Source organism: Clytia hemisphaerica, unplaced genomic scaffold, assembly GCF_902728285.1.
Source record: "Clytia hemisphaerica strain Z4C2 unplaced genomic scaffold, Clytia hemisphaerica genome assembly, whole genome shotgun sequence".
NCBI classification, from domain to species: Eukaryota; Metazoa; Cnidaria; class Hydrozoa; order Leptothecata; family Clytiidae; genus Clytia; species Clytia hemisphaerica.
This window is the reverse complement of record NW_027104295.1, coordinates 110,079-120,513: the sequence shown is the minus strand read 5'-3', so window position 1 is coordinate 120,513 and position 10,435 is coordinate 110,079.

Genomic DNA, 10,435 nt, shown 5'->3' with positions numbered 1-10,435 from the left:
TTTTTAGCAAAATCCTCGAAATTTTGCCAACTGTCGGAAATTACTTTTTGTGACAGGTGTTATTCAACCTCATTATATTGACTTTTTTAATCAGCATGAAAATACCTTTCAAATGAGGGGTCACTTCACTATGTTTTGAAAATTTTTGAAATTTCGATTTTGCTGGCGGAGCGACGGTGGCACCCTGCCTGTGCAGTGGCGGCCTGGCAGGGGGTGCAGGGTGTGCAGTGCACCACCCAGAAAGAGCTGAGAGGGGCGCCAAAAGAGCTTTACAATTTTGTCCTCAAAAGACCGTCTAAAGACCGGTCCCATTTTCAGGTACTTTGAATCGCTTGGGGGGGGGGTTCACATATTTTGATCCTCAATTTTCCCGTATGGAGTGATACACCAAAGTACATTTGGCATTTATCCTCTTATTTTCTCTCGGCATTTTCAAAACATCCAGATGGCATTATTTTTTTATTTCACAGGTTAAGTTTTGCTCCAGGATCAATATTTGATAGATTCTAGCTTGGTTTCAATTTGACCATTTTCAATGTCAGTTGTGTTAACAAAAAAAGTCTCTTTAATTGATCAGTAATGCAGAAAAGAATTGACATGATCACCTTTGTACTGCAAAATATTTAGGTTTTCAGTGTTTTTTACAAAAAGATAAAGAAGCAGTAGCTGGCAGCAGAGCCATTAGGATAGTAGGTTTAATTAAATAATGAAAATGAAACGAGATGATGAAGTTTTATTTTGCTGAAAAAAAACTTTACATTGCTTTGAACCTTGATGGTACGATCAACACTGCAAAAATCTCTATTAATTTGAAAATTTGGAATTGAAACTTTTTTAGCTTAGCATAATTCCCATCTCTACATCTCACTTAAACATCAATTTCACTTAACTTGCATACCTTTTGATGTTCAAAACCAACAAACTCAAACCGTTTCACTAAACTGCAAATGGTTTGGGTTTGTTTACTTAGACAAAGAAGCTATTGCATTGCTAATTCGATTTCTAGGATCTTACACTTCTCCGCTTACCATTTTGAATTTAAATGCCTGAAGTCACAGCAACCAATTTCAAAATGGTAGCCTAGCTGAAGAAAACATTAATGCTTAGGGCTTATGCATGCGTGCGCTTAGTGAACTAGCGTGAACAAGGTGTAGTGCTTGGTAAGAAAAATGGTTTAGCAAAACAAAAAATCAAATGGTGCAGTTTGTTGGCTAAACCCTCGGTTTAGCGAACAAAGAAAACACAGAAAAAAGACTGTTGGCTTTGACTGTCTGTTTAGGTAAACTTTTAAATGAATCAATGCGTTTGCCAAACCCTCTGTTTCACTTTTTTGGGTTTTTGGCTAAATGGTATGCACCCTTATAATTGTCTTTAAAGCTAATAAGAAATCTAGAATTGACGCCTTTTTGACGTCCATTAATTGTCTCTCCTCTGTTTTTGTGTATCATCGATGCTATCTACACCTTTGATGGGTCTTGTGTCATCTGCAAAACTTTGTGTGGAAGAGTGTTGAACTTCATCATCATCAATGTCTCCCATTAAGATTAGGAAAGTTAATGGTCCTAGAACACTTCCTTGTGGAACACCTGATATGACAGGTGTGGGGGTAGATGAACGCCACCCACTATTACAGCTTGGTGACGATTTGTTAAATGATTGCAACTATTTCAAAATCTTTCCACTGATTCCAAGATTTTGTACTTTGGTGAGTGCAAGGTTTAAGTCAACTTTATCAAAAGCCTTGGAGAAGTCAAGGTAGACGATATCTGCATTTTTGCCTTGTTCCAATACGGACAGAATTTCATCATAATGTGATAATAGTTGGCTGAGGTCTCCCAGAGCGAAAACCATGTTGATTTGGATTGAACATAGCATTCTCCTCAATGTACTTTATCAATTGTTTTCTTAAGAATTTTTCAAAGATTTTTGCTAGGTGGGAGGTGCGGGCTATACTGGGTGATATCTTTCAGGCTGAGCTCGATTTCCTCCTTTGTGGATAGGGACAATGAGGGATTTTTTCAGGGTTCCAGGGGTACGTCCAGTCAGTATCCAAGCATTTTCTCCAAAGGATGAGAAGAAGTGATTCTTTGCAGTTTTTTAGAAAGACTGCTGGACCAGCTGCAGAGGTATTATCAAGTTAATCAATCATATTTGTGATGGTTGATCAGCTGTTGGAGGAGAAGGGTGTTTGGGTGTTCTGAAGACTGAGCTGTATTGGTGAGAGAGGATCTATGTCTTCTTTTCCAGATCGCTGATCAGATTTCCTTCTTCTAGTAATTATGGTCCAATTTTGTTTTTGACTTGAGAAAATTGTTTTGCATATGAGTAAAAGTATTCTGGGTTCTTTTTAATAGCTGTTATTGCTCTTTCTTCCTCAAGTTGAAATGTCTCTTTTATAAGATTTTTGAAGTTTATTGTGTCTTGAAGGAGATGCGACTGGAGTTAGAAGTTTGTTTATTCTAGTGGGGTTTTGTTTCTGAGTGCCATTTCCCAGTTAGAAAGTTAAGGGTGGCTGTGGATTGGTTTAGTAGTAGCATTGGGCTGGTATAAAGTTTCAATTATTGAATGGTGAGATATACTGTTGAGAGTAGTAAGTATATTGTGAGAGAGAAACAAATTATCATTGTTGGTGAGAACAAGATCAAGGGTGTTTCTATCCTTATGGGTTGGTTTGTCAATATATTGCATCATGGTTGAGATCTTGAAGAAATTGATCCAGGAACTCTATCATTCTTGGTTCTTCAGGGTACTGTATGATGTTTTTTTTTGGAATACACAAAGGCCATCATGATTGTAGGTGGGGTAAATTAACATAGTGTCCTAACATAGAGTTTTTTTCTCAGAAAATGGGAAAAGGGTGGGCAAAATCGTTTTTAAAATTCTAGGGGCAATCAAAAGGAGGGGGAGAAAAAATAGCTCCAAAAAGTCTAGGGTGGGGGAAAAATCAAACATAAAACATAAAATATATCTTTTCAACTTCAAGTTAAAAACATGTAACAGTGTTTTATATTCGAGGTGGTGACAATTTACATTTTTTCTCTGTATATGGGGATGAGATAACATGAATAGAAGCAGTTTTATGTTATGAGCGAAAAATAAAAAAAAAATTCAAGGGGGGGGGATTATTTTAAAAACCTTAGGTAGGGGAATTAAAAGGGGAGGGGCAGAGGGATTTTTTTTAATTTTTAAGGGAGGGGAACCAACCTACTAGGACACTATGATTAAAATCGCCACCAATAATAACATAACTTCCTATGTCAGGAATTTTCAATTTTAACTGAACCATCCCTTCCTGAAATTCGTTCATTCTTGAAGGGTAACCATTTACTGCGTTATCTGGTTGGCGATAAACAGTTGAGATGACAAGGTTTTCTGATTTTGAGTAGAGGGAGATTCCACAATTTTTTCAAATGTGTTAGCAATATCATCTCTGTGTCTTCGCTGTCACGTCCCTTGTTAGATTTTTTCTTTCTTTTTCTATCAAATCTGAACATTGTATAGCCATCGATTTTTAGTTCTGCATCAAGATGATCTTGATGCTTGATTTGAGTCATTGAGAAGTCTGGGAGATTCGTCATGGGTGGGAAGCTGGGTAGTTGTTGGAAGTTCTTTGGAGGTGATGTGCGCTGGGGGTAGAAGATATTCTGGTAGGATTGGTATTGATTGCTGTGGAGCCATGGGTGTGTAGGTTCTGACAGGTGTCTGTTGACTCGTTGATAGCTGGTTCATCATAAGAGAGTTCCTTTGACATGCTTAAGGTTACAGTCCTCTTGATAACAGTTTCCTTTTTTAGTAATTGAGGTTGAGCACATTTTAGGGTGAAAGTTTTGATATTGTTTTCCTTTTGTTGCATCCTCTTGGGGTACTAGGGTACGATTCTGGTTAGTTTGCATGGTTGATAGACATAGTGAAGCTCCGGTAGGTTGAAAGGGTTGAATGCTTTTCTAAAAGAAGTTGAGCTAAATTCCATTGTTGTTGCACCAAGGAGTTGGAGGTAGCATTTTCGATGGACCTCTTGACCACAGAAGACACATGATAGAAGTGGGGTGTCCTCAATATTGAAGCAATATGAATTAAAATTTATTATTATAATTTGGGATTTTTTCTGACAGTTGGAAATTTTGTGATCAAAATTTGCTTGTCATCAAACTTTTTTTTTCTCCTGGAAATTTGTGTGGAGAACATCTGTGCCAATTATCATGGCCACAGCTCTTGTAGAATAAAAATAATTGAGGGTGGTAGATGCTACCCCCCCCCTGGGGCTACAAAGATGAAAAAGCTTGGGGTTAATAGGGTTAACAAGAAGGTTCAAATCACTGATTGAAAAAAATATGCTTTCCTCTCGGACTGCCAACTAGGGACCAGTGATTCCGACTATTCTATTATTCCCAGGTTTAAAGAAGAGTGTTGGAATGTAGGATGTCAACATTAGACCAATATACAGTACGCATGGTCTCCTATTTTGCCTCTATTTTCTACTTTCTTATCTTCTATTCTGATTCTCTGACTTTCCTAAGTGTTTCTAACTGTTTCTAACTGTTTTGTAAGTATGTTTCCTGAAATTTGCCCATACCTTTGAACTAGGTCTCCTACCCTGGGTCGAGCCATCCTAAGTTTAGTCTCAGGGTACGGGTACTCCAAAAATGGCGCCTTTGGCCTTATATTGTGACTATCGAGCTCCGTCCCTATCACTAACTGATGATAACCAAACCCTTGTCTAGGTCCGCAGATGGAAAATCTCTCCAAAGATTCATGACATTTTTGGTAGCCCCCAGGGCTTTCGACCCTTGACTATTTGTTCTACAAAAAAGGGTTATTTTATGTAAATTGTGTTGCAGTTCGAAGGTTAAGATAAAACATTTAGTTAATTTAATGTCAAAACATTGCGGCACAGGCGAAAGATTTTCAGCTTGAGCTTTAATTTGAGTAATTGAAGCTAACCATTAAGATGAAGTATTCAGCCCCCACGTTAAATGATAAGATTTCAGCTCCCCCAAGTATACATTAGGTCCCCCCAAATATTTGAAACATCTGTAGCCCCCACCCTTTTTTGTTTTTTTTTGAGGGTGTAACCCCCCCTCAACTAGCAGGGGGTGCTGACGCTATGCGGAGGGATGGTAGTAAATCTTAGCATAAAAGTAACCCTTAAAGCTCTCATTAGAATAATAAAAGATGAAACTTCATAATTCAAAAAGAGATACTTACAAAACATTTTTTAAAAACCTTTTAGAAATCTGTTCTTTAAGATGTAGCATTTTCTGTTTTGAGGCCATTAAAAATTCCATGAAGAAAGAGTAAACACCAAACCTTCAAAACAAGCAAATTGAAAGCAGTAATTATGCCATCGTACTTTCTTTAATGGGCAAGAAGATATTAACGCGCCTGCTTTGATTTACAAGGTCCAGTGTAACTTAGTAGAATCAAGTATTTTGCTGAATTAATCAAGGGTGTTGAGATCAATGTAATGTTTTGATTTGAAATATAATGCATTTTGCCGTGCTATTCCTAGGAGAATAAAATCAACAGTCAGTCAAATAAGGATTATTCTTGTACCTTTGCTGATGTTTTCAGCTCGAAATTTATCTAATCTTATGGTTTTAGAAGTGCTTGCTCTAAGAGATGAAATGATACCTTAAGAGAATTAATTTCCACGGGAATTAATTTCCTCCAAAATTTGAAATTTAGCACAATATTGTTCCTGTGGACGTGTTTAGATTGTGGACGTGTTAGGATTGCTGACAGGTCTTTGGAGTTCTGATGTATTGATTCTGAGTAGTGTTCTGTTGCTTTAGCTAGTTCTTCACCAGGGGGTGTAGGTATAAAGAGAAGTCACATCGGCAGTTATAATGGTGATGTTATCAATTGGTTTTGTCCAGTTGTCCAGAATTGTAAGAAATGTTCGATGATTATGAGGTAAAATGTAAGGATTCAACTAGTGCTTGGAGAAAAGATAAAGGGAAAAATAAAATGAGGAAAAAATATGGGAAGATAAAGTGAGAAACTGTCTATTTTACTATCAAATCCTGATACAATGGCATGGAGAGGGTTTCTCAGAAATCTTGGGGAGTTGTAGGAACTGGGCATTGGTGTTGTCGATATAGTGTTTGAAACAGGTTTTGAACTGTGGTGTGTACATTCATATGTGATAAGTCGTATACAATCTTCATTCAATTCCATTCTTGGTATGGTAGGTATTAGAATTTTTTTGAGTGTAAATTGTTGATTTTGTTAAGGATAACCAGGCCTCTTCCAGGGGGGGGAGTCATGCAGTTGGTACCAGACATCATGACGGTTTGTACCTTGTGGGTACTAACTGCTGTAAGGGGTGGTGTACTACCGGGTGCGCCACAACAAAGTTTCCCTCTTTAAAACTAACTTTCTAGAAATCGAAAAATTTTAAATTAACCATTCCTATTTCATTGGAAAGAAGAAAGAAAAACTTAAATTTTGATGGTTAATTTATTAAATTTGATTCATTACATCAAAAGTTATCCTCAATTGAATAAAAAAGTTACTTTCTGAAAGTGCTCGAAAACGTTGAAAATCGACCTATCAAATTTTTATATTAAAATTGTCAATTGCAATAGCCTTTACACGATTAAAAGCATTTTTCAGTAATCAAACACATAAATTTTGAAACTGATGGAACGAAAGGGTTTAAAATGTTCATCAAAATCATTTCAATTTACTTTTTAAGGAAATTTTCCTCAGATTTTTGGTTTTAGACTAGTTTGGTTCTGTAAGGCTGGATGTACCTCGAAACCCGTATTTGATGTATTTTTACAAATTTTACTAGATTCTTTTGCCTTTTTCGACGAATTTTCTGTCTTTTATTGAAATTCAACCTTCCTTTATATAACAAAAGGTCATTTAGACAGCTAATTATCATTTTTAATGACTGAAACGAAGATAGTGATGTATCATGTAATTATGCTTCTGTTTAATTTGATAGGTCAATTTTTAACGTTTTTGAGCACTTTCAGAAAGGAACTTTTTTATTCAATTGAGTATAACTTTTGATCTAATGAATACAATTTAATAAATGACCCATCCAAATTTAAGTTTATCTTTCTTCTTTCCAAAAAAATAGAAACGGTTTTTTAAAAACTTTTAGATTTCGAGAAAATTAGTTTTAAAGAGAGAAACTTTTTTGTGGCGCACCCGGTATAAATCTGAACTCAATCAGATGGTACTTTTAGGGTACTAACTGCTATGAGGGGTGGTGTGATTTAAATTTCAAATCAATCAAATTGTACTTTTTAGGTACTAACTGTAAGAAAAGCTGGTCTTATCCAAATCAATAAGCCTTTTTCAATGTAGGAGCTTAATTTGTCTTACTCTCCAGACAAATCAGCTCGAGTCTTAATTGCGATGTAAAAGATTGCTTGTTTTGAAATTGTGTGCAGCTACTAAATCACGTCATTATGATTTACATTATGTTAAATGCTCCTCATCTACCTTTTTGTTTTTATTAAGTTAAGCAGCATTGCAATGTCTTCTTAACCCTCTTGCAACCAGTCGTTTGTCAAACAATGCAAAAGTGATTGATCAATGATCTATCTGATGTTTTCTTGAAGTAGTCATTAATTTTGTCCTGTTCAGAGACTATTTCCCTAAATATTTCTATTTATCCGTATTTTCAAAGGAAAATATTCTTTACTTTAGTATTTAGAAAAAATTCAGTTTCTGTATTTTTGAAGGAAAATGTGTTTTTATTATGATCTACACGTTTTTGCACCTACCCCGGTGGAGGTCCTATAAATTAACCTCTGTCCGTTCGTTCGTTCGTTCGTTATTAGTTACCAGCTTTTCTCGAGATTGGCTCATTAGTTTTTTCTGATTTTTTGCAAAAAGATGTGTAACTATAAACCCTCAAATATGACGGAGCCCGATTTTCGAAAAAAAAAATTTTGGGCAGGGGGAAATTGGATCATTAATTTTTTCTGATTTTTTGCATGAAAGTAGGGTACCATCATAGGTAAAAGATGGCTCAAGCAGATTTTAGCAAAAAAAATTTGTTGGCTCAAAAAGCGCATGTTTATCTATAAGAATCACTATTAATAAGCGTACATCAATGTTCTTAGTCAAAATTACTCAATTTTGTAATGAGATAGATGTTTTTTCTGCTCATGAGGGCTTACTTTTGAAGAATATGTGTGTTTAGACAGGAAATTTGGGTTGCTTGGCGTGTTTTTATAGAAAAACTGGCCAAATTCAATATTTTTTTATAAGCACATTATCAATTACTTAGGTATTAGCTTTTCTCGAGATTGGCAATTTCATTCTTTATGAGTTTTTGCACAAAGATGCATAACTACCGAATGTGATGGAGCCAGTTTTCGAAAAAAAGTGTCTTTGGGCAAACAAAAAACGGCTAAAAAACGGGTTTTTTGGACTTTGTGAAAAATTGGGTCATTAATTTTTTCTAATTTTTTCTAATTTTTTGCATGAAAGTAGGTAAAAGATGGCTCAAGCAGATTTTGATGTAAAAAATATGTTTTTCAGCCAGTTTCAGCTCAAAAAACGCATATTTATCTATAAGAACCACTATTTTTTAATAAAAACACACATCAATGATCTTAGCCAAGTTACTCAATTTTTTGATGAGATAGATGTTTTTTTTGCTCGCGAAGTCTTGAATATGAAAGAATATTTCAAGAGCATGAAATTTTGGTTTCTAAACGTTTTTTCAAGAAACAAACGACTAATTTTAATAGATCGTCACTATTTGTGTTCTGAATGATTGTTTAATGGTCACGTCACGTAGATATCAATTATAAATGCGTTTAATGCATAACCAGGTAGGTCCATAAAAGTATCACTTGTTTTTATAAGAAACTTAACTTGTCTCAAAGCCTGAATAATCCTTATTTTTCAGAGAATTTCAGCCTCGAAATACCTTTTGTAAAAAAGGTGCAAGAGTTATTTGGGTTTTTCTAGCTGAAGGCTGGTAAAAGGCATTGTACCGTTGATTATTGGTTAGTTCTGATGATTGGGGTGGTATAGATCCCTGTATGAGTGGGTGTTCACATCTTATCTTATCTTATTTAGTCTTATTTCTCTCTCTATTGGATGTGTCTTGTGGATGGACAACATGAAAAGGACTCATCAGAAAGTAGAAAAAAAAACAGTCTATGAAAATTTTCCTTTTTTGTAGGTTACTTAGTGGTCACAGTTTGGATTTTTATTCCATTGGGTTGTGAGTGTGAACCATTGAGCTTCAAGCCCGAAGGGCTAGAGGCGAGACTCCAAGATGGGAAATGAAATCACTTATTTTCCCATCCAGAACGCCCGCGCGTAGTTTTTACACAAACGCCAGATTGAAACTAAAATCTATCGCTAGATTTCAAAAAATGTAGTCCTCCAAAACAAAGGAACCGCTAGATACAATCCGTCGTCATGATTACGACGCGTTCTATGCGCGTTTTGGATGGGACATAAGTGGCTTCAATTTCTCTTGCCTGAGAAAGGTTAAAGTTTCGCCTGTAGCCCTTCGGGCTTGAAACTCAACGGTGTGAACCCTTGTTGTCAAAGAAGTGGGGAATTTGATTGACGTTGTTCTTAGGGGTAGGGGGTAGAGTAACTTTTTTGGGGGGTATCTTCAGATCTTCTTCGCCTGGTGTTTTTTCTGTTCCATATAATGATAGAAGACATTTAAAAATTTTTTTTTTTAATTTTATGCATTTTTGACGAAATGAGGCAACCCAAATGATTTTGATTTTCCTGGAGTATTTCCAGAAGACTATCACTGCAAAAAGATTTTAGGTTTATGTCTATTGCCATTTTAAGATTCTTCCAGTCAAAAATTGGATTTTTGATTGAAATATTGCATTTTAGCAAGAATTTCAATTCCAAAATGGTGGATATACCCGAATCCCAGGCCCAGATGACTTTGATTTTCCTTCAGTATTTCCAGAATACTATCACTGCAAGAAAATTCAGGCCCATGTCTATTGTCATTTAAGAGATTTTTTCAGTCCAAATTTGGATTTTTGCCTGAAAAATGGCTCTTAGCAGGGGTTTTATTTCCATAATGGGGGAGATAGATGCATCCCAGACCCAAATGATTTTGATTTCCCTGGAGTATCTCCAGAGTACTATCACTGCAAAAAAAATTTCAATCATCATTTAAACTCAGTTTGTAGAAGCTTGCCTTAAAAAATGCTATATTTTGATAAATCTGATTTTTTTTTGCTAAAAAGCGATTTTTGAAGACGCCATTATGATTTTTTTTAAACAGTGAAAATCTTGAAATTCAATTTTCTTAAAGACTTTACTGAAGACTTCCATCTCTGAAAATTTCAGACGTGTGAATCAATTAGTTTAAAGTTTATGAACTGCAAAATTGGCCTTAAACAAGCATTTTTGCTACCCAAATCGGCTTAAAAAACAGCTCGTTTAGGGCTCCAACGGGCCACAATTTTCATCCAATATG